The sequence below is a fragment of the Bombus huntii genome, chromosome 15 (genome assembly GCF_024542735.1).
Source record: "Bombus huntii isolate Logan2020A chromosome 15, iyBomHunt1.1, whole genome shotgun sequence".
Classification (NCBI taxonomy): Eukaryota; Metazoa; Arthropoda; class Insecta; order Hymenoptera; family Apidae; genus Bombus; species Bombus huntii.
The window spans coordinates 8016960-8042470 of NC_066252.1; the positions used below are offsets into that span (position 1 = coordinate 8016960).

Genomic DNA, 25511 nt, shown 5'->3' on the forward strand with positions numbered 1-25511 from the left:
CTACCCCTCTACGCTGCTTCTGTCACGTGGCATGAATTTCGTTTTACGTCGCGACCACAGCGGCAACGTTATTTGCCCCCCTCCACCTCCATTTGTCTACAGCGTAGACGCGATGAGGACAGCAGAGTGGTAGTGGGGGTAATGCGACGTCGCGGATTCTCTACACCTGGCAGCGCTAGCTTCAATTTTTCTGGGGGTAGAGGCGCAGGAGAGTCGTCGCGCCCACGCTTTTACTTATCGATACCACTGTATCAAAATGAAAAATAATTTTACTGTTTTTACTTAAATTTACTACTTTTTGTAGTAATTTTCAAATAAACGATAACCCTTTTTGTGAATACTTATCTTTCTTTCTTTCTCTCTTTATTTTGCTTTCCGTCCGTGTTCGATTGGTTTCTTTGGCGCGGAAGAATTTCAAGAATTGAAAGAGTTGCGAATGTCTCTTTGGCTAACTGGTCTTTCAAACTGCAGTGTAACTTTAGGGTTCTATACTTCTCGAGCTTCGGATTTTCTGCGACCTTCGTAAAATTATTTAGTTTACGAAGGTATTTCGCCCAATTATTTAGTTTCTCCGTTCGAGATTGCAATTTCTAGATTTCTTTCTTCTACATTTTTATTCTTTGGTTCCTGATCGTAATATTTAGGAAATTCTCGTAGCGAAAACGCGAGAGAATGTCACATTTCTGCGGAACAGCATTCTGCACTTTGTCATAGAGAAGATCGGGCGATCGTGTCGACGCAGTTCGACGAAAGACGATGACCATCCTCCGCTTGCCTCTCGACCTTCCAAATTTCGATACTGCTGCGACTAAAATAAATCGAAACATGGCGAGAGATCGTTGTGCCACAACATAGAACAAGTTCGTAAGAATCGATTAAACGAACCCACGTAAATGTCCAAGGATTTCTCGGTTCCTTAACCTATCACATATATCTTGCATCCTACACGTGGTAAATAGAAGCAGCGTGGCATTAAATGACTTTGCTTAAATCGCAATTAACATCTCATTAGAACGAACTTCGTATTATACGATGAGACGAAGAGTTTCGTAATCAAGTTCATTTTCTGTAGCCAGATCGTACGTATGCACATTCCTGCACGCAGAAACGATAAATTTGAAGAAATATCTATACAGTTTCACACTTCGATATGACGAAATTCTCACATTTCCTGTGTACGATATTCTACGACAGATCCTAATTTTCCTAATTTCCTAACGAATTTACGCTGACTACAAAAAGTATCTGTACGCTCGATGTTGCATTTACGTGTTAGTTAAATCGATCCAACTATAACGAATAACGCAGAAAATGCATTTGAGTCCATAACTGAAGACTTTTTGCAGCTAAGTGCTGTAGATGTGAAAATGAAAAAATTTTCTTTTATTTGTCGTCCAATGTCCCACGTGCCAATAACAATACCGTGGCACGGAATTTAAGAACAACTTGCATTTGTAATTACCGATAATGTTTAAAGTTGATATATCACCGATACGTCCAACACGGTCTTTGTACCTAACGACGTACCATAAGCGCCATAACGCGATAGACGTGCTCGAATAGATGGACGCTAAATATCACTAATTTCATAATTTCATAATTATAAAATTATAATTTGGATTGGTTTCATTGGTGCGAGAAAATGTTAAGAATTGAAAGAGTTGCGAATGTCTCTTTGGCTAACTGGTCCTTTAAACTGCAGTGTAACTTTAGGGTTTCTATACCTTTCGAGCTTCGGATTTTCTGCGACCTTTGTAATTTTCTAACAATTACTTGTAATATACTTTCGTAACAAAGATAAGAGGAACATCTTGAAAAAAATATATTCTTCGCTTTTATACAAGTTATTTAGGGAGAAACAGAGTTGGTCTTGTAACTTGCAGCGCTCGCAAATTTAAATGTACGGCGCATTCGGTTTTCTCTGTGACTATGAAGTGACACGTACAGACCTTATTTTCTACAAATACGTTCCTTTCTCTGACGAATTTCGACTATACTAATGCAAACAAGTAGAAGACACCGTGATGCATTTGGAGTATTCTAATGAAAGTACAATAATATAAAAAAAAAAAAAAAAAATATATAAAAAAGGTATAATAATATATACATACGAATAAAAATTCGAAATGAAATTTCCAAAGTAATTTTCAAACAGAAAAGTTCTTTCTGTCTACCAAGAAAACGTAACGTTCGTCACGTACAGCGTTACACGCGAGAAGTCCCCACTCGTTCGCAGCGCTGTATTTGGAATATGGAAAATTTGCATACGGAATTTGTATACGGAAAATCAGTACACAATTATCGTCCATTGCTACGTCACCCCAAAAATGTGATATTTTTGGCCAATTTATCTACTTTTTCGTTCCCTTGGCAGATCGATACGCCATGACACCGTTGTTTCTGCTTTTCTCTTTGACATAGCGCGTCACCGCTCATCAGATGGTACAAAAAAAAAAAAAAAAAAAAAAAAAAGGAAAGATAGTCGTGGAGCATCGTTCACGTTCGAAGCAGCCACTGCCATTTCTACCATAGGATCCCGTTTATTTTTTCCGCCGATTGTACTTGCGCGCGGCAGTGTACACATCGAAAAACAATTTTCCCAATTGCAGGGGCACATCCGCCGACAGGTGCGCGACATTCTAGTTAAATCGAGTCAGAGAAACGTGGAAGGAAAAGTTATTTCGCCGAAGAGGCGGACGTGTTCGTTCGAGCGAAATGGTGGGTGATGTGGGCCAACCCACGTGAAGTCGCCTTGTTCGGTGATTCCGTGGCCGCAAGGCTGCGCCACGCCACACGCGTGTTCTCTAAACACGCGTGTGGTAGCCGACCATGTAAAAACAGGCTCCACTGTTGCCCGTTATTTCTGCCGCTTTGTAAAGCCAGCGCGGTGAGAGCTCTGTCGACCAACTGTGGCTTTTCTATCTTTTATCGTTGTTATTATGTCAGATGACGGTACGAGGATTATGGTTTGCGAGTGTGAAGCTCTTGGATACGGATTCAGCGTGTGAAAAAGACAATAGAAGAGACGATTCTTTATCTATAGGTGGCAAATCGTTGACACACACACACACACACACACACACACACACACACACACACACACACACACACACGCACGCACGCACGCACGCACGCACGCACGCACGCACGCACGCACGCACGCACGCACGCACGCACGCACGCACGCACGCACGCACGCACGCACGCACGCACGCACACACACACACACACACACACACACACACACACACACACACACACACACACACACACACACACACACACACACACACACACACACAAGCATTGCAAATCGATCGGGAACTTTTTAATGCAACATTTTGTATAATATACAGGGTGTCAGAGAATTGTCAAGTTCCGTAAATAATAGCTGATACTATCGGTGGTGCTATATACAGCGAGGAACGTAACTTTTGCCACGCGGGCTTGAGGATAGAAGAAGTTTTTAAAAGTTGGATCAAACGAATTGAATTTTGCCTTTTTTTTTTTGGAAGTTAGAAGTATTTAGTTTAGCAGACGACGTATTGGAAACAACGTTGGGAAAATTGCAGTTGGTCGGAGCGGCGAGGAAATATCGACAAAGTTTACCTTTTGCGCATTTTTTGTGTGGATTTTTATAACGAAAATTTAAGAAGTACACTTTGTAGATTTATTCGATGAAATTTTCGATGAAAATCGAGTTTATTTTGGGAACAAATTCAATTATATGCAATAAGAGTTAATAACAAATCTACTGCAAATTTGATCTGGAAAATAGAGAATCGATTTTCTGAGTAGTAAATTACAGTTCCACTCTCGTGATCTAATCTACTCAGTAAAATAGCTGCCGGTAAAATAAAGCAAAAGTAAAAGTGTCGATTGGTGGGTAGTTTGAATTCTATAGAATTTACGTGTGTGTGTATATATATATGTATATCCCAACAGAACAAATACAACAAATGCAACAAATACAACAAATACAACAAATACAACAAATACAACAGATACAACAGAGACAACAAATACAACAAATACAAAAAACACAACAAATTCAACAGATACAACAGATACAACAGATACAACAGATACAACGGATACAGCAGATACAACAGATACAACAGATACAACAAATACAACAGATACAACAGACACAACAAATACAACAAACGCAAGAAATACAACACATACAAAAAACACAACAAATTCAACAAACGAACCATACATGATTAAATAAAATAGCACGAAATAAGAAATGTCGTGCATTTATCGTTTGCTCATAAAACGAACGAAACTTTTGGCACGACCTAATGGAACAAAATTTGTTCATACGACGTTTTCCGAACATTTTTGAGAAGGTCGAGTCCGACAATTTGTCAAATACACTTGAACTTGGCTAGCTTACAGGCTAGCTATGAGTAATGCGATATAACGAGCAATGTTGAGTCCAAATCGTCGTTTTCTCCCATTTTGACGTTCAATAAATTTGTTTATACACACGATTAATTCGAAAGTTATACGACAACTACGTATAATTATATAACGCGCAATACGTATTCCAAGCTATTAATATTTCGACTGTGAATTTTAACAAGGCAGGGAAAAAGGAAAGAAAATCCAGCGACGTGATAACTTTTCAGCGACAGAGACTGAATATCGATGAGGTAACGCGATGGACAGTTCACAGCTATGCCTATGGTTCCTATAGCAACCTTTTCAACCCTGTCTGCAAGGCCTTTCAATTTTTCATCGCCGTATAGAAAAAGTATCGATCAATTACCTTCTACCTGGCTTCCATCTCGACTCACGAACCAGAGACTAACCAACCAAGCAACTAATTTACACCCCCAATTTCACTTACCAATCATCGATGAAATTTCAAATCGTCAACTCCTTTCCACGAAGCTGGAAAATATTCTGCGTTTCGACAGGCGACTATTAAAAACATTGGCGTTGGCAACTAAGTGATTGCGGCTTTTGTCATTAGGCGGTATTGACAAAATCCGCAATCACTTAGTTGCCAAGCCAATAAACAATATCCATTTAATTGTAGAAGCAAAATAATTTTTACTAATTTCCATTGCCGTTTCACAAATGAGACATTCTTTATTACTTCCATCGAATGATAATAATTTAACTGCACCCTGGTGATGTTGTTCAACGTTTATGTTCCTGCACGTTGCTGTTACGTGCGAGATCGTTGTTACGTGACCGAACTTGCATTAAACGCTGTTACACAGTTGTAGACTATGGTATTACACGTAACATTACATTTTTTACAAACGCTGCTTTTGAAATATAAAGTAGAAAATCTGTGGCCGAAAACATTTGCACGCTACCGTGTACAAAATTCTCATAGAAATCTGACTCGCCCATTAAATATCACAAACAGTACTTTCGCTATTTTACGAGTTTTTCCATGTCGCGCGCGGTTTTGTATTTTCGAATTTCTCACGATAACGTAGAGATCTACGGTCTAATTATTGGGCCGGCAACTAAGTGATTGCGGATTTTGTCAATACAACCTAATGACAAAATCCGCAATCACTTAGTTGCCAACTCGATATATTGGAATGTACCGAATGTAGATATAACAGAGCCAAGGTATTTAATACGCGTTTCAACACGGACATTCCGCTTTCGAACGTATGGCAGCGGTGTTTAACGCAAATTGGGCCGCGCCCGTTTATTATTCGCAGAAAAAGCGCGGACAATGGCCGATCGATAGGACTGCTCGGAGACAGGATGCAGGAAATGAAGCAAACAATCATCGAGAACAATCACGGTATTCCACAGTGTCCCGTGGAAGAAAGACACCGATGAAAATACCTTCGACAATGGGATAAAGAAAGAACAGAAGGGAAACAAAAGTCAAAAGGAAAATATCTTTAGTCGATTGATTTAATATCTCCTATATGCGTCTCATTTTCGTACAGTCAAATTGTAATCAGGTCGTACGAAATTTAAATCTACTTGCATTAATAATTAATTTAACACGTACTTTCGCACGCTGATTTTTATTAATATCGAACCACCTGAAGAATAAAAAATTTGCCGAGATTTATTGATAAATTAATTTTAAATCGCAACAATAGAAATTCCCAGAAAATCTTCGCTCCAGATCACTGCACTTTCCGATTTATGAAGTTTCCTACTGTTTCGACCCGATATTTCCAAATAAACAACAATGGGCGTTCGCGAACTGTTTTATGTCAACTAATTAATTAATATATTATGTATCGTCTAAACGTATGGAGTTTATTATATAAATCTATATCAACTAACGAATAAATAAATAAACGTGCGTGCTTATCGCGTTTGATATTAACACGACCACGTCTATTGGGTTGGCAACTAAGTGATTGCGGATTTTGTCATTAGGTGGTAATGGCAAAATCCGCAATCACTTAGTTGCCAACCCAATAATTCGACTACGTCGAACACTATAATCTATATTCAATATAAAATACCTTTTTACGTCCATGGAATTTTTAAAATAAAAAACACTATACACGTGTGCAACGAAGAAGCAAACAAACAAATTTTTCTATCGACCACATTTAGTTTTTCGAAATTTCGGAAAATGAAAGATAATACGCGCGTCAAGATGACCAGTCGACCGATACGATCTCTTCGAAAAACGTGTACCGAAACTGTGTGGCAAAAAGTAAGCGACGACGAGTATACTCGTCGGACTGAGAGTACGCGTGGCTGTTATGACACAGGATCAAGTTGCAACGAAATAACGGTTTTTGAAGCTCGCCAACTCGAACTTCGAGGGAAGTAGCGAGAGATCTTCGACTTCCAGAGGTTTCGATCCATCGACATTTCCAAGCAGAAGAGATTCGACGAACGAAAATTCGACGTACAGAAGCTTCGTACCAAAGTTCGATTACACTGAGCTTGTCAGAAAGCGTCGAAATCAGTCAACTGACTGAGAAGAATTTATCCGACAAACCTGGACTATCAAATGCCGAGGTAAAACCTGTCTCAAGATTCGTCCTGTCACCATCGTAACGAACGTTTGTTCGACTAACAAATAATACTCGTAATGGCAACGTTTCACGTTGGTCTCGTGTTCTTTGGATTTCCGCGAGTGGAAACACAGCAAGATCCTTTTACTCGGAATAACCACGGCCCACGGCCGGATTAAATGGCAACTCGTGTAATCACACGACTAAACCAGTTCCCCGTGGCGTAGCCTCGTTGTTCCACGCTGTGTGCTGGATAGCAGCTAATGCGTGCGTTATCAGGATCAGAGGATCGTGCGGAACGAAATTTCATTTGCAACAGTGGGTTGCTGCGTTTCAGCGTAGCACGGTTTACCGATGTTAAATCGTCTGACGATCATTGTCGACGCGATGAATTCCTGGCATTGCTGACAAGATTGAGATCGCGTGGATCGTAGATGGCACACTAGAGTGTTAGAGATATAATTAGAGATATACGTAATTAGGTCAGTTCCATAAGCAACGTCGTGTTTATATAGAGACCGGTTCATTGCCATCGATCGGCGCAATTATTTCGGAAATTCTACGCTATTCGAAAAAGTATTGGGTTGACAACTAAGTGATTGCGGATTTTGTCAATACCAACTAATAAAAGTTGCCAACCCAATAAAATACGTATTTTCATGGACTTTGCCAAGTGGATGATAAATTGGTTCCTAAACAGATATTCCTCTCGTCTGGCAAATGCTCGACGAGTATACTCGACGTATTACGAATCTTTACGTATCTTCGTACGTCTTTGTGTATTGTATGTTCATTTTATCGGTTTGGCAACTAAGGAATGCGGATTTTGTCATTAGTTGGTATTGACAAAATCTGGATACCCTCAGTTGGCAACCCAATAAAATACGTATTTTCGTGAATTTTGCCAAATGGATGATAAATTGGTTCCTAAACAGATATTCCTCCCGTCTAGCAAATACTCGACGTATTACGAATCTTTACGTATCTTCGTACGTCTTTACGTATTTTATATACATTTTATATCTTTACGCATCGCGTGCACGTTTTGTGCATTTTTGCGCCGGTAAATCTCCTAATACAAATGCACGAATATCCGCAGCCCAGTCGCAAATTTCAGACTGCCGCGGTGTTATCGACGTACATAGGACATACATCGCGCTTTAACGATAATCTGCACTTTTCACTGTGTTGGAAAAATATACAGAGCCCGTAAAGCAGTATTAACGAAGACACAATACGAAATGAAAGGTAGAGCGGAAATAACGAGTCGGAAGGATGCAAAGGGAGTTGGTCGATCGATTCGCCGCCTCGGGGAGAGGCGTATAAGCATCGTGAAAGTAGCGGGAAAACGGTGCGTCACGGTTAAGCCGCGTAAAATGGAAAAGACAACGCGGCGTGGACCCTGAGTTTCCACCGATGGACGGCATAATAATTTCATAAGCCACGCCAAGTTTTCCCCTCTGCCGGTAAATACCCGTAATTTCAACACCGCCAATTGTTTCGCTCATCTACATTTCCCTCGACCCTGATTTTCCGCGCTTCGCTCTAAACGACGTTATTTTAAAAATAATCACACGGCAAACTTTCAGCCTTCTTTCAACGTTCGTTGGCGCAACGTTCGTTCGTCTGGAAATTGTTTCGTCCAACGTTTCTTTTATATTGGCCATGTTTTATCCTTCCTTTTCGTATCATTTTTATGGGCATATTGATTTTCTTTCCCCCTTCGTTTCTTTTCCTTTCTTTTCTTTCCTTCGTTCGTTAACGAGAATTTAATGGAACTTTCGGATTATGGAAACTGTCGAGTCCTTGCGTTTCGATGCATCGGATCTGCCGCGTCGGAATATTCTCTCGCAGATTCGGATCATTCGGCAAAAAGTTTCTACGACTCTTTTCCTCAGACATAACTTTCATATACGATTTAGTACTATTTTTAATACGGTAATTTCCACGTAATCGCGACATTCCAGGCTTTGAGAATTATTTCAAGTAAAAAAGCGCCAACGATATTAACGCTTTACCGATCGCTAGCGGTTTAAACAGCATGCGCACGTCCGACCGGCAGCTCAGGCGCGGATTCTCCCTGGCGCCGACTCTGTTTCGGTTTAGACTCTCCAATACCATTCTTTTCGTTCATCGCGAACGCTAAGTTTTTCAAATTGGTATAAAACTGTGGGAGCTTACGAAGCAACGCAACTGACGCAACTGAGCAAAGTACCTTAGTACTAAATAACAAATTACTGCTCGAATAATGAGAAAGATTGTGGGCAACAAAAAGCCGATTAACAGGCCATCGATCGGTAAGCGTCGGCGACGAAAAACCGATTAATCGGCTATCGGTCGATAAAGTGTAAATTATTCAGTGACGTGGCGAGAGAGAAATTGTAAACTATAGTGCTATAAATTTCATAAAAATATTAGAAGATTCTATACGGGAATATATTTGGTAAGAACAATTATTTACTTTTATAGTAACGATAGCTTACTTTTTGGCCTGCCGCTTATAAAAAGGAACTCGGTTATAAAACAATCGTTGATCTTATTTGCTTTTCGCTATCTACCATAGTGCACATCGCTGTGTTCATATTTCGTGTTCGAATTGTAAAGCTTCTTGGTAGAAGAGGAAAGGAAGTGCTTATACTTGTGTTTGTTTTAGAATATTTTCATATTTAAAGTATCGCTTCCTCTGTGCAAAAGTTCGAACAATATCGCAACACCTATTTTTTATAAAAAGTTGGAAATATATTTTTCGATCTGTCTGTTTTTCGTGTCTGATAGGAGAAATGCGAGAAATCTCGACGACAAAGGAATAATTATTTCCAACGTGGATTTCTCCCGATCTCTGCGTCGTTTCATCGCAGCACAGAAGAATTAATCTACTTTTTACGATTTAAAATTTTCACTCATTTCTTCGTACCGCGTATCTCGAATAATTACGGCCGATTAATTAACCAATTAATAGGCTATCGGTCGGTAAGCATCGGCGACCAAAAAAACCGATTAATCGGCTATCGATCGGTAAAGTGTTAACAACCGCTACGTCAGCTTACCTTCGACTCTGCGAGTCACCGAATCTGCGAATTCAATTATTAAACTAATTACTGGTAAGTAATATGAAATTCCACTGAACGAACGAGTCACTCGGATCTTGTTTGGGTGTGTCGCATCTCGTATAAAAATTGAATAAAACGAGATAGAGAGAGAGAGAGACGGAGCGCTGACAGAATGGCAAGTGATGCAGCAAATTCAGTAAGTGGTAATCCAAGTATATCGGCCTACCATAAAGAGGCCCTAAAGTCACTCGAAAAAGCTCTTGAGCGTCATTGAAATTATTCGTGCGAGTTCGTTTGCGTTCTACGTTATACAAGGTGTCCTCGTTTTAAATGGTCAAACGTTATACGCGAACATGGGTCTACAAACGATTTGTAGAAAGAATTATGGCAAAAATATACCTACAGACGAACGTTATCGTGGCTGACGTATCGATACGTGAAATTCTCGAGTATCGTTCAAGTAATTCGTAGAAATTCGTCGTACGTTATACGGGTTATCTCAATTTTAAACGATCGAACTCGAATTCTCAAGTATCGTTCAAGTAATTCATAGAAATTCATCTACGTTATACGGGTTATCTCAATTTTAAACGATCGAAGTTTATTCTACGAAAAGAAATTAAAAAAAAAAAAAAAAAAAAAACACGCAAACGCCGGTTTGTAAAGATGCAAACGCTTTATAAAAAAGTTACGACAAAAATACACGTATAGACGAACGTTACGACGAAACATGTGTATCGATATCGTCGACACATCGTTCGACCCGCAACATCGCCGCGTCGTACACTTTCGTCCGCGTGCAACGATAAACGCGATAGCGCGTCGCACGATCGAGAAATTCGAGACAAGAACCGGCAAAAAAAGATTCACGTTGAGTTCGATGATTTTGTGAGAAAAACGAGCATGAAATTCGCAGAAACTCGATCTTTCAACCATACGTTCGAAAGCAGGAGACATTTCGAACAAACAAAAAGTTGTTTCGTAAACAAAAAGTCTCAACTCGAATCCACCAGTTTTCATACTTTTTTCGCTAGAATCGCTGCGTTTTATTTTTTTACGTCTACGATAATACTACCATCAGCTAAGCACAAACGCAGAGAATTCTGCAACGTGGAAGATTCGTCGAACACGAAATTGCGAAACTCTTTTCTTTGCGCGAGAAACTCTTTCGATAAACAGAGTGCTTTCTCCGTGTTTATTTTAGAGACGCTCGGAGATGAGCGTTTTTTAAGAAATATTTCCTATAAAACGACTTTAGTATCCGCTGTGCTGGTACAGTGCTGGTGAATTGACGCGAAAGTTTTCGCGCCGCTAGAGAGGCCAAGTATTTTCCGGATAATTTCGACGATTCCAATTTCTCCATCGATTCCGGCCGCGACATATTTTTCAGCGAGGAAAATATCTGCGTTATCGTTATCAGAAAGAAATTACTTTTACGACGGTGTTATCGTTTCTTTTCCAGCTTCCAGCAATTTCAAGCTCTTTCGTATTTACTGCAAATATCCGCTATCACGAATCAATACTCTTCTCCGCCTGTTCTTCCGATAAAAAATCGCAATAAAAATATCCCGCAACTTCTCCCTCCACGCGATTATCGTTCAGCTACGAATACTTATGCAAATTCGTATTTCTAGAGGCACTCGTAAGCAAATACAACTCGAATAAGAATATGACTCTTTATTCGTGCTCGTTCGTCGTCGACGTCTTATTTATCTCTTGCATTTTATTTCCTCGCGTACGTACGCTACCCTCCGCGAATATCTTTCCGTACTTTTTGCGCTTTATTTGCGCTCGTTTGCGCACGCTCTCGTAGCGAATGGAAAAAATCCGCGATCTAATCGAGACGCGGTCCAGCGTAGAGAAACAGCTATGCCACGATAGCAACAAGCGTTCTGGATATTAAGATTTTCAGGATCGTACGCTAACATACGACAAGCATATAGCCAGGAGATGGTCGAAAGGTCGGAAATTTCGTTTCGATTTACATTTCCGTTCGATACATATTTGTCGAATTATACAGGGTGGTTGATAACTGGTGGCACAAGCGGAAAGGGGGTGATTCTACGCGAAAAAAGAAGTCGAAAATATAGAATAAAAATTAAAAACGTTAAAAAAATAACGTCAATCGAGACAACGATCTACGGTGAGATCCGTTATAACGAGACGCGCTAAAGTGCACGCGTACCGACCGAAAATTCAAAGTCGATTTTCTCGAAAACAAAGCGTCGAACGAAAAATTTGTATTCTATATTTTTCACTTCTTTTTTCGCGTAGAATCCACCAGTTACCAACCAGTCTGTATAGATGCCATTTCGTTCCACAGGCTTTCTCCATCTTTCACGCAACTCCGAGATATTCCATGCTTGCGGAACTTCTCGGATTTTTCGGCCAGAAACTTCGTATGATTTTTTACATCGACCAAGGAGTTAGAAATCGGAACGAACTGTCCGATAGCAGCATCTAACGAGTGCGACATCTTTGATCAAAATCAACGAGCATACTCAAAGATACTCGCAAGTGACGTTGTGTTTGGCGTTGTTTACGCTTGAGAACAATTTCCCCGATGGAGAGGTACCAAGAACATTTATTATTTTGTTAAATTCCTTAAAAATAGAAAGCAACTTTACCAGCGACCAATATCGTATCTAATGTTAGATTGGCAACTGAGTGATTGCGGATTTTGTGATTAGGTGGTATTGACAAAATCAGCAATCACTTAGTTGCCAACCCATATCGACAGTAATTTCGTATTATTCGAGCGTCCACCGTAAAAACAGATTCACATTTTGTTGATAGCATCCGTTGCTTTTTCTCCCGTTTTATTGAACGGTAGCTGACTATGATTTTTACGTCAATTGTATCAATAATCATAGCGATAATTGCGTTGATTTTTACATTACGAACGATGGATTAGTCAGCAGAATTTTTTACTCTTCGCAGAGTGAAATTCTAACCGAGAGATAACTAAAATAACAAATAAAATTCCGACCGACTGATAACAAAGTTCGAATCGGCGATTTAATTTCCAATTAAAGGATCGATTAATCAGCCAAGTTAAGACGGTCGATTAATCACCAGCGAATAAGAATGTAATCGATCTTGGCTACGATTTACGATTGCCTGCAGGCGAAAAAAGCCAAAGAAGCATAGAAGAGAGGAGAAAAAGTTGTAAGAAGAGCAGAGTAGAACTCGTCACAGAGAACTGCCCTTGTCCAAGTGAAACTCGTTAGGTATTCTCCATGACGCGTCGTTCGACTTTTCTGCACACCTCGTTAAGCCGGCAATTGGGCAACGACAATCGCATGTTTCTTCTTTATCCCCTAATTTAGCGTTATCTGGCCGACAGAGGTCGTAATTCAGCGAAATCGTTGCTCTCGTTTTGCAAACAGACCGTATTTGTACCGACCAGCGACAAGTGTTTGCAAAGTATCTGCACTCGGAGCGCTGATTTATATTGGGTTGGCAACTAAGTGATTGCAGATTTCGTCACTTGGTGATATTGACAAAGTCCGCGATCGCTTAGTTGCCAACTCGATATAAACCAATAGCATGGAATCAAGTTCTGACGAAATGGCTGTCTTATTTTTCAATTTTATTAGCGACGGAGTTCGTCGTAACGCAAAATATCGCCGTTTCTTCTTGACGAGTATACTCGTGAGAAACAGCGAACCGGTTAAGGAAGATACCGACAGTCGGAAGAACGTTTACTTGCGAAATGTTTGAAAATCGCATAATAATAAAGGTAATGACGAATAATCCAGAGCGTTCAACGAAGCGTATCAACGTTCGTTTAATTTGAAATTAATCTACGTTTGCCTAAGTTTAAACATCTCGAACAATTGCCCGAAACATTCGTCTCTGTCCAAACTTAAACAGAAATCTAATCTCACAATCTGCTTTTACGACCAATTAATCTCACGCGATAACGTTCCCTTATCGCAGATACTGCTTGCCCAAAAGTACAATTCTCTGCCAAATCGCTTTAGGATCTCCCTTCGCGTTCTCCACCTCTCGACGCCATCTCCAAAATCTTGTCCACACTCGGTCTCGCTATTAGCCTAATCGAGCTCATTCCACTGCAATTTCTGCGTGTATAACGTATACGCAATAAGTAACGCATTAATCGTGCGTAATAATATCCATTTCCTGTACACATAATCCAATATACAGTGCAACAATAGCAAACAATGACAAACAACATCGATTTAACGGACAATTAACACGTTCACTGCCACGAGAATTTTACATTTATTTTATATGGAAACATATCGCATTACGAGTTCACCGCGGATTTTTTAAGCTAATTTATGTTTTTCAGAATGCAATTAAAAATGCAAAATCTTGGTAGAAAATTATTCTACCTGTTACGTATCATAGAAAGCACTATACTTTGAACGTTTCGCATATTTTTTCATATTATGTGCAGTTCCTGCAATTTTGCACTTTCAAGCTTCCCACTTGTAAGTAGATCGCGAATTCGTATTTTGCATAATGTAATTAAAAATGCAAGATTTTGACAGAAGATTGTTTTACATATACTTTGAATGTTTCGCATACTTTTTCATATTATGTGCAGTTCTTGCAATTTTGCACTTTCAAGCTTCCCGCTTGTAAGTAGATTGTGGATTCTTATGCGAATTCATATTTTTCAGAGTATAATTAAAAACGCAAAATCTTGGTAGAAAAATATTGTACCTGTTACGTATCATAGAAAGCACTATGCTTTGAACGTTACGCATACTTTTTCATATTATGTGCAGTTCCTACAATTTTGCACTTTCAAGCTTCCCACTTGTAAGTAGATCGCGGATTCTGATGCGAATTCATATTTTGCATAATGTAATTAAAAATGCAAGATTTTGACAGAAGATTGTCTTACATATAACGTGTTGTAAAAAGTAGTATACTTTGAACGTTTCGCATACTTTTTCATATTATGTGCAGTTCCTGCAATTTTGCACTTTCAAGCTCTCCACTTGTAAGCAGATCGCGGATTCTGATGCGAATTCATATTTTTCAGAATGTAATTAAAAACATCAAATCTTGACAGATTCTATCCTCGAATCGTTCAAATTTCACCGGAAGTATGTTAGCGATCAAATCTTTCGAGCAAGAAAAGTAACTTCAGCCACAAGCAATTTTCCAGCCAACGAATATCATTGTGTGAGAAATTGTGGCACTCGCGTGACGTGACGTTTGTTCGTCTCGTCTGCGTCGACTTTATCATAAACCGAAATCGTATACACGTAGACACAACAACAGCGACACAAAGTGACGATCTTACCGGGCAGCGATGTAGAGAGGATCGTTGGAAGAGCACGCCTACGCTTGTCCGCACGTGCACGCGCGTGTAAGAGGCACGCAGGTGTGCCTCATGTGTGCACAGGTGTTAGAAGCTGTGTACGAGATGGCGTGCGCGTATGCGTTCAGACGCAAAGAGACAGAGGAGCCAGACCGAAAACCAGACTCTACAGGGTGTCCCACGTAACTAGGACAAACTGTACGTAACTGTGAAACGGTACAAGACGGAAAGAAACGTCACTGATCGATATTATACAGGCTCCGTGCGAATAACGCGTACAGACGAGATCGTGTTTTTTTTATTCCTCGCGAGATAACCAGAGGAAAATATTCGGTTGGCGATCAAGTGATTGCGGATTTTCTCAATGCCACTTAATGACAAATTCCGCGATCACTTGGTCGCCGACCGCGATATAAAGAACACGCGCTCTTTTCACTCGGTCCTATAGAGAATGATAGACCTTGAAAATTTACCGAGTATACTTCCGCTGTTCTATCTTTGTAAACGCAAGCGGATACGAATAAATTATCTTTACAAAATAGAAATTATTCTACGTACGAAAACAAGTAGGAGACGTGGAGCGGAAGACGTAAAAGAAAATGACGTTTCGCTTGAGAATTCACTTTCGAGAGAACGAAGTTCGAACGTCGTTTCCGAGTTGGTTAAGTACACGCGTACGACAAATATTCGAATTTGTTTTTCTCGTAGACGAAGCGTGTTGCGAGCAAAATTAGTTACGTTCGCGACGTATCTTCGCGCGTACAAAGGTCCTCTGTCAATTATCGATTCGCGCCCGGTATTTCAGACTTAGCTGTCTTCGCTTCGCGAGAATCTCCATTTAATGATTTTCTCAAAAAGAAGAAGAAAGAAAGAAGAGCATAAAAAGGAAACGTCGTAGGAGAAAATTTGATTCCGTAGCTCTAGCTATCATTCCGTGAGAGATCATTCTCGTTTGTACATGTTACACGATCCGGACCCTGTATACGTCTTAATCAATATCGAAATATACATCGCGCCAATCAGTGAATATCCAGGATTGTCGATATTATGGTTATCAGTCGACTATTTAAATACTTTTTCTCTGTGAAATATAACTTTCTACTTGCGGTAAATATCTTGATCAATATCAAGATATATATATGTATATACAGGGTGGTTTGTAACTGGTGGTATAAGCGGAGAGGGGGTGATTTTACGCGAAAAAAGAAGTCGAAAATGTAGAATAAAAAAATTTTTTTTTTCTTAATTTTTCCATCGAGACAACGATCTACAGTGAGATCCGTTATAACGTGCCGCACGCGTACCCAGCGAAAATTCAAAGTCGATTTTCTCGAAAACAAAGCCTCGAACGAAAAATTTTTATTCTACATTTTCCACTTCTTTTTTCGCGTAGAATCACCCCCTTTCCGCTTGTACCACCAATTATCAACCACCCTGTATGATATATTATATGAAAGAGGTAGAAATTATTATTAAAGAGACGAGATATCCTTTCGTAAGAAAACATCTTCAAGTGCAACGAAATTATTTCGAAACGAGGAATTACGTACACGAGTTACGCCACTTTCATAACAACCGTCACATACGTGTGTACATATATACGTATACTTGTATACGTGTGCGTATCTGAGAGATGGAAACAGAGGAGAGAAAAAAGATCGAGACGAGTATTTCGCGGTGAATGGCGAAAGCACGACTCGTGAATCGTTAGAGCGGCACTGGCGAGGGGACGAGGAAGCGTCGCGACGCCCATACTCCGAGCCTGCGCCGTCCAGACGCGTCCCTTTTGTCCCCCACGAATTTCTCTTTCTCCTTTCTCTCGTGTCCATGGACACGTCCAACACACGCGTACGTATTGCCAACTTCGTGTCACATCGTCTATCGTCGCCTCACCCAAAAATTCACCTAAGAATATCAGACAGTCTGATATTTATTAGCCTGAACCGGTTAACCGCGTTCCACGCGTATACTCGTCGTGTGAAATAAGAAACTATCATTTGCTACCAACACTGAACATTTTTCTTTTATTTTACAGGAAACTGTTTATTCGATTTATTTATATTATATTATATTCGATATTTTCATAAATCGAGCCGATTATTTTCCTCGATGCATCCTCATTTGTATACTTTACGTAATTACATCGCGTATATCGACTATTCCACCGAATTGTCTCGCGTAGCATATTATTTTCTGGTAATATTTAAATTCTTAATAACAGTCGTTGAAAGTTCATGACGAGTATACTCGTCAAAAGCAAAAAGACCGCTGTTTAATCGATTAGTTCTTCGACTATCGTGCACGTTAGTTTATTGTAAGTTACAAGTAACGTGATAGTTTAAAAAGTTAATAAATCGCAAGAGTCAAAGTCGTAAAAAATATTACACTCGTACCTCAACGTTATATTTACGTGTCAAGGAGATCTAGTCCCGTACGACCGGTAATTAGTCCAGAAGAAATTCATAAAAAATCACTTGTTTTTATCGCTGTTACTCGAAGATCCCGATACCGATCATCGAGGAACACGACTGGTGAGTGACGAGGATACAACAACGTATACGTTGAAAGTTGAAACTCGTAACATTGTGCCGATTACGATTGCTGAAACCCTGACCAGATTAGGATCTAGCGTGTACGAGTAGGTGACTGATGAGACGTTAATACACTATGATGAAACACTGAATAGCGTTTAGCGCGGTACTAAGAAATCCAATCTCTATCGCTATTAGTCATCGTCGCGTCTGTAGGAGTCAAAGTCTTCCAGAGAATTGCAATAAGCTTCTTGCGATAATTAACCAGTTAGCTGTTGCGACCTCTTTGGGAAGCGTAAACGTAAAATGTGTGGTAAAAAGTAAAATCGACGACGAGTATACTCGTCAAGCGCGGTGTACACGTGGCTGTTACAATATACACAGAATTAAGTCGTAGCGACATGACTGTTTTATTTTTCAAACTTCTTATGGCGATTTACTGCGATAACTAAATACACGGCAAATTCTAACTATCTTTTACGCGCGACGAGTATACTCGTCCTGATGCGGAATATCGCCATTTCTTCATGACGAGTATACTCGTCAGTACGATCTACAAATTCTAACTACTTTTTACGCGCGACGAGTATACTCGTCCTGATGCGGAATATCGCCATTTCTTCATGACGAGTATACTCGTCAGTACGATCTACAAATTCTAACTACTTTTTACGCGCGACGAGTATACTCGTCCTGATGCGGAATATTGCCATTTCTTCATGACGAGTATACTCGTCGATCGTACTAACGAGTATACTCGTCGATCGTACTGACGAGTATACTCGTCGATCGTACTGACGAGTATACTCGTCGATCGTACTTACGAGTATACTCGTCGATCGTACCGACGAGTATACTCGTCATGAAGAAATGGCAATATTCCGCATCAGGACGAGTATACTCGTCGCGCGTAAAAAGTAGTTAGAATTTGTAGATCGTACTGATGGGTATACTCGTCGATCATGCCGACGAATATACTCGTCAAAAACAGCTAACTGGTTGATAAGCGTAAGAATCAGGTACAATGGATGATCGTAAAATTAACGAACAACAGAGAAATTATAATATAAATATAATTCTTAGTATTTAGCGGGGTAAAAAGACTTTGCGATCTGGTCAAAGGCTGAAGAAACGGACCTCCAATTTTCTACAGTGAAAATTACAAGTTCGTATCGGAGAGGCAGGAAAATTTTGCGGGCCATCGGAACAAGATTCTAAAATGAAAATGGCAGTAATTTCTAAAACTAACGTTCTCACGTTCTGCAACAAGAATTCCTGTTCCAAGAAATAGAAATTAATAATACACGTTACTTTCCTAACACTCCAGAAACATGTTCCAAAAGTGATACTTTAACAAATTTCCATCGCAATTATCCAATCAACTATATCAAACTATTTATCCTGTCCTTTCGCTTGCCACAATTTTTATCCGTTAAAGTTACTTCAAAATATCGGTTAAAATTCTTCTCGATGCAGAAAGTGAAAAATCTCTTCGGAACTCGATCTACGCAAACCGTAAAGAGAGAGTTCTAGGCAGAAGCAAAGTTGGCAATAATCTCTAAAACGGACGCCTTTTCGCGACAATAATCCTTGTAACCCAGAGCCAGCGACTGTTGTGCAATTTCATCTAACCCAATAAAATGTCGATTCTATCGCGCTGTATATTCCACGCAAACGATTATCGTAGTGGCATTGTATAACAGATCGTATGGCGTTGTATAGTCAGTTGGCTGCGGAGAACGTGTGTCATCCACATCGCCGTAGGATACACGGAAAAGGAGAAACGAGAGAGTGTGGAAGCGAAGCGATCGTCGAGATACAACGCCGGATGCGAAACGGCTCTTCTCTCTTCGCCGGGCAATTCCCGCGGGAGCAATCGCGCAAATATTTACAACGCCTACTCGTGTACACGTTGGCTTTAACCCTTTTATTCGAGTGCAGCCGAAAGGGTTCGACCTCCACTACCATTGGCCATCCTGCTCGCTTATCTCTCTTTATCTCGAGTGTCAGGCTTGCACACAAAATCGAAGTTCAGTCGTCTGCCGAGAGGCAGGAAAAGCAAGCTGATCGATGCGTCGAGAAATAGATTTTCGATCAGCAAACGTTGCAATTTTTCCCCTCTTTCTTTTCTTTCGCCAGTTGCACGCTTGACAAATTCCGACTATAGTCGCCATAAGGAAGCGTTTCAACGCGTGAACGAAAATATTATAAATAATATCAAACAAAAACTGTTGTTCGTCTATTATTTCCTTCTGAAACGAAAGAAACTTTTCAGACAAACTTAATTACGTTTAGTAGCCAGTCTATCTATTAATTAAACGCTCGTGTTTTATTCTATGATTATATTCGGTGGCAACTAAGTGATTGCGGATTTTGTCATTGGGTGGTATTGACAAAATCCGCAATCACTTAGTTGCCAACCCAATAGCCACGATCCTAAGATACAGTTCAAGTTTCAGCGACTACGATAGTTCTGAGAGCATTAAGACGATCGAATATAACCGTGATTGACCGTAGCTATGATGTAACTTCGAAACATTCTCTAAAACCGATGGCAGCGAAAGGATTAGGCTCGCAGAAGCAAGCGTAAGAGCTACTGGGAATCCAAGAGGAAAGTTGTTGGTCCGCGAATAGTGGAAAATCGTAGTCGGTTGGTTACTTAGAAAATAGAGTTCGAAGAAGCAGGAAGCTAACGTGCTTCGTCGTTTCCCTGTGGATTTTTCATGGAAAACAGGGAAACAGAGTTTGGTAAGGCGTTCCTTTCGGAAGTCGTCCCGTAAAGATTCAAAAGCTGGCTAGCACGGGCAAATAGATTAACAGTTGGAAGTTGAAATTGGTTTGAACTTCAGCGTGAATTCTGATCAAACATTTTTGCGAAAGTATGTCAACGTAGTTCTATTTGTCCGATGAATAGGATGGCTCTATTTGCTTGAAAACTTTCTTTACAACTCGACGTTTACGTTGTTTTCGTTCCACGGAAGAACGAGTTTTAAATAGATACGTATCCGAGTATCGTAATTTAATTTTGTAATAGCAGCAATTTTGTAATTAATTGGAATTACAACAACGTGATGCAAATAAATAAGTGATAATGGTGATAGTAGTATTAGTAGTAGTAGTAGTATAGTATAGTTTATTTTCAGCCTCCTGTCTATAAAAATTACTCTGTTCACAATTATTTTTTCTATTGCCATACATCCTCGTTTACTCATCTACACACACACACACACACAATCTTGTTTTTCCCTTATTTTTTCTGTACTACATATTCTACTACATATTTACTATTCCACATGTGTATCTACTATCTATCGTCTATCTAACTATTTATTAACTTTTATGTATATCTGTTATCAGTTATCTACTGAATAAATAAGTATAAAAGATAAAGCAAAGGTAAACGTTAATATTCTTAAACGCTTTCACGTTTTTAATAATCACGAAAAAACAAAAATCTGATATCAGTTACATACTTTGATTAGTTTGTAGGCTGCAGCGTTGAACAGTGCTTTGAAACGTTTATACTTTGTTAAACATTTCCTATCTGCTCGATAAAGGGCAACATATTCATTCGTTGAAGTTCTGCCAGATTTTCAATTTCGTTCAAACTTCACCCTTCCTCGGCAATAATTCAGAAACGAATATGATAAAGGTAATGGATATTTGTTGGTCAATTTTGTTATAATATTTTGCTGTGGAATATCTGCAAGTATCTTTGAAGAAAGCCTCGGCAATTCTTCTTAAAGAACAGAATCTAATTTAGTTTGGTCTTCGACTTTGCTGCACGCGTCTTCGAAAGCGCTTAAAAAATCCTGCCGCTACTGAAAAAGAGTTCGTTCACCAACCTGTTGCCCCACGCACAACTCCAACATTCCATTCTCCACTTCGCCCACCCTGCACGAATTAAACTGAAAATCCAGCAACGTCATTCTCGTCCCTTGCACACGATCTTCCACCGTCGCAGCGCGATACGATACAAAATACAAAACTCGTAATTACGTACACAGAGTGTTTCGAATAGAAGAAAGAAACGTAACTTCGTATAAACATCCGCTGGCACGGTAAGTGGACTCGTGCAAGTGAACATTTCTGTCTTATGTATATCAAAACGTTATTTGCGTTAGGGTAGACCGAGGCGAATCCAGTCGAATCGACCACTTAAAACGATCGCGATATAACGACAATACGTCGTTATATTGGCTTGGCAACTAAGTGATTGCGGGTTTTGTCATTAGGTGGTATTGACAAAACCCGCGATCACTTAGTTGCCAACCCAATATTCTGCTTATTTTGATGCGATTCGTTTCGTCTCGGTGTAACCTGTTTGTAAAACTAATTGAAGAAATCTACGAAAGCCGGAGTCGGTCAGTTTGGCTTCCGGAAGGTCTGTGATATTTTGTCTTTAAATTCGAAAGTTACGCTTTACGAAAGAACCGAGTAACGTTAGGTAACAGATAATACAGTGGAACCTTCGTAACTCGGAAACCCCTGCAAGTGGAAATAAAACTTGCTTTAGCAGAAACCTCACGAGGCTCGGTCAAACGAGCCGTTTCAAAATTTCATTTAAAACTGTACGTTCGTCTAACTCTCTGTAAATTCTTATATCAACAAAAATTGAGAAACTGATTAATCGGGCGATAGAATCAGCGTGCAGATGGAAGGTTAACGTTATGAAAATTGAAAAAGAAGAGAAATGTAGATAAAAGAACCTGATAAAAAAACACATCATTGCAAATGTCTTTTGCAACTATCGTATATACAGGGTGGTGTATATACAGGGTATATACAGGGAAAAAAGAAGTCGAAAATATAGAATAAAAATTTTTCGTTCGAGGTTTTGTTTTCGAGAAAATCGACTTTGAATTTTCGCTCGGTACGCGTGCACTTTATCGCGTCTCGTTGTAACGGATCTCACTGTAGATCGTTGTCTCGATTGACGTTATTTTTTTCATTTTTTAAATTTGTATTCTATATTTTCGACTTCTTTTTTCGCGTAGAATCACACCCTTTCCGCTTGTACCACCAATTACCAACCACCCTGTATATATTTATATGAATTATTTTTCTCATTACGTTTCGACACACAGATGCTCCACGATAAATTTCTATATCTCTGGCCGACGTTTCTGAAACGTCCTGTGCAGCTGAAGGCGACCACCTAATCAGATTAACAGGCAAAACGCTTTTTAATCCAAGTGATTCATTCACCAACTGACCCGAAACGGACGTGTGCGATAGAAGAAGGATCAGAGTTCCGGGGGACAAAGGATCGGTGCTGTGCGTTGTTCGCCATAGCGTTTCAATAAACGAAAGAGAAAAGGAGAGGAAAGCGAAGGAGAAACGGAGAAAAGCCGGCATGGAGAGGGAAAGCATTGGAAAAAAAGGTCGGCGACCTCGTGGACTCGCGTGGCCAAAGGCATTTAAGTGCGCGCGTAATTACGCGCAGCGACAAAGGGTGCGCTTCGCTTTTTCTCACGAACCTCCCCCCGCCCTTTGGCACACCAGGCACCCCTCAACACCCATCGAGTCCAAAAGTTGAGTGCGCCACGTTTTTCGTTCGATTCGATCGCACGTTTACACACAGGGTGACCTGTGCGATTTTATAATGCGAATTTTATAACAGATTCTCCTCGGGGAGAAGATCGTAGCTTCACAGGACGCTTTATAGGACGATTCCTATTATTTTCTGGCGAAGGATTAGGTTTAGAATTGCATTACAATTCTGTAACGCCGTAATACAATAGTTCCTTTAGGAGCTATTCTTGGGAGGAACGTTTTATTGTTGTCGAATAAAGAATTTTTTAGAGGGAAAACTATGTTTTCTCTTTGGATGCATAAAAAGATTTTTTTTTGTTTTTTAAGGGAAGAATTAAGCTTAGAATTGGATCGCAATTTATTTGCGATACTGTACCGTAATAGTTTCTTTACGAGCGAGAGATTTTATTGTCGTAGAATATAGAATTTTTTTAGGGAAAATTCTATTTTTTATTTTCAGACGAATTAAATTATTTCTATGTTTCTTCTTCCTTTTTTTCTATTTTTTAACAAACAACTAGGTTTAGGATTAGACTGCGATGTATAATACTGTAATGTAATAGTTTTATGAGAACACACTAACAAGCGGAATTGTACAGGAAGCGCGTAAAATTAGTAAAAGATATGAAAATCAAATTTTCGCGAAATTAGCATAACGAGGGGCAGAATACTAGCAACGAAGAGGACGTAAATATAAAAAAGGCTTGTATAGGGTTGCTTTTAATTCATATGGACAAAATATATTTAATTGCACTGCTTGTTACGGATCTAGACAAGTTTGTAAAATAAAAATAAATTTTATATACAGGGTGGTTGGTAACTGATGGTACAAGCGGAAAGGGGGTAATTCTATGCGAAAAAGGAAGTCGAAAATATAGAATAAACATTTTTCGTTCGAGGCTTTGTTTTCGAGAAAATCGACTTTGCATTTTCGTTCGGTACGCGTGCACTTCATCGCGTCTCGTTGTAACGGATCTCACTGTAGATCGTTGTCTCGATTGACGTTATTTCTTTAACTTTTTTAATTTTTATTCTCTATTTTCGACTTCTTTTTTCGCGTGGAATCACCTCCTTTCCGCTTGTACCACCAGTTACCAACCACCCTGTATATTCACAAACACGAGTAGTGAACCGACGATGAAATAAATACACATATAATAGTGTTCATAGGTGAAAAGTTATATTCTCGTGGAATCGACAGGATCGTTTTCTTTTACAGGAAACTTGATCGCAGCTATTCGACTCTACTAAAATACCTCGAATTTCTCTACAACAGTTTTCAAGGAAAAAATTCTATTCTTGTCGTATGTATAATTTCTACCTTTCTAACGAAAAGCTAGGTTTACAATCAACTTGCAATTTATAATACTGTAACGTAACATTTCTCCCAAGCTGAAGATTCCTTTCTTTCTATTTCTTTGTCGAATCGATAGGATAATTCGTTTTTCAAAAACAGATACACGTCTCGTTGAAAAATTCCTCCAACTTCTTATGCACGAATACGAATGCATGAAGAAGCACAACGAAGAAAAAAAAACGACAGAAACGAACGAAATTATTGAACGAAGCTAAACAGTGAAACTGTTGCATCAAAAAGATAATAGAAAAATAAAGAACAGAAAGAAATTTCTCCAACAGGATAAGCATGGAAATTGTTCTACGAAATTTCAGTACACCCTGTGCATCGCTACGAGCATGAGAAGCGACTTACGTAACTGGTATCGCAACCCTTTGCCAACTTCTTTCTTCCAAAGGTTCCAGAGCTCGACCCTTTCCAGTGTTTCGTACGAGGATAATTCCTCTAACCGAATGTTGAATGGGGTGAGAGATGCTTATTTGCAACGATTCGTTCGTCGAGTGTTGTATCGGGGATGTTGCGGTGGGTTTGGCTCGAGTATACAGCGTTTTCATTTCGAAGATTGTATGGCGTGCTTGAGAAAGTGTGCACGAAGACGTTTAAATATGTATGTAGGAACGTACGTGTAGAAATAAAAGTTGCAGAAGCTGTAGGCCACTGAAGGGAAGAGCGAACTGGTTGTTGCACGTTTGTAACAGATATGCGTATGGTTCTGGTTTCTTTTTGCCTGTTACTCCTTGTTGTTGTTGTATTTTTGAACGTTCT

At 39.6% G+C, this 25511-nt stretch overlaps 1 protein-coding gene across 6 annotated transcripts in view; it reads right to left on the reverse strand.

Moving 5' to 3' along the window:
* Positions 1–25511, reverse strand: part of LOC126873776 (IQ motif and SEC7 domain-containing protein 2-like) — a 144348-nt gene that overhangs the window by 98192 nt on the left and 20645 nt on the right. Inside the window, exon 1 of one of the 6 annotated variants that reach the window (XM_050634994.1) lies at positions 15306–15330. The exons of the other annotated variants lie outside the window; for them this stretch is intronic. The gene's annotated coding sequence lies outside the window, so the exon portion shown is untranslated. Of the gene's footprint in view, positions 1–15305; positions 15331–25511 lie in introns of those variants that run through there. 6 annotated transcript variants of the gene reach the window in all.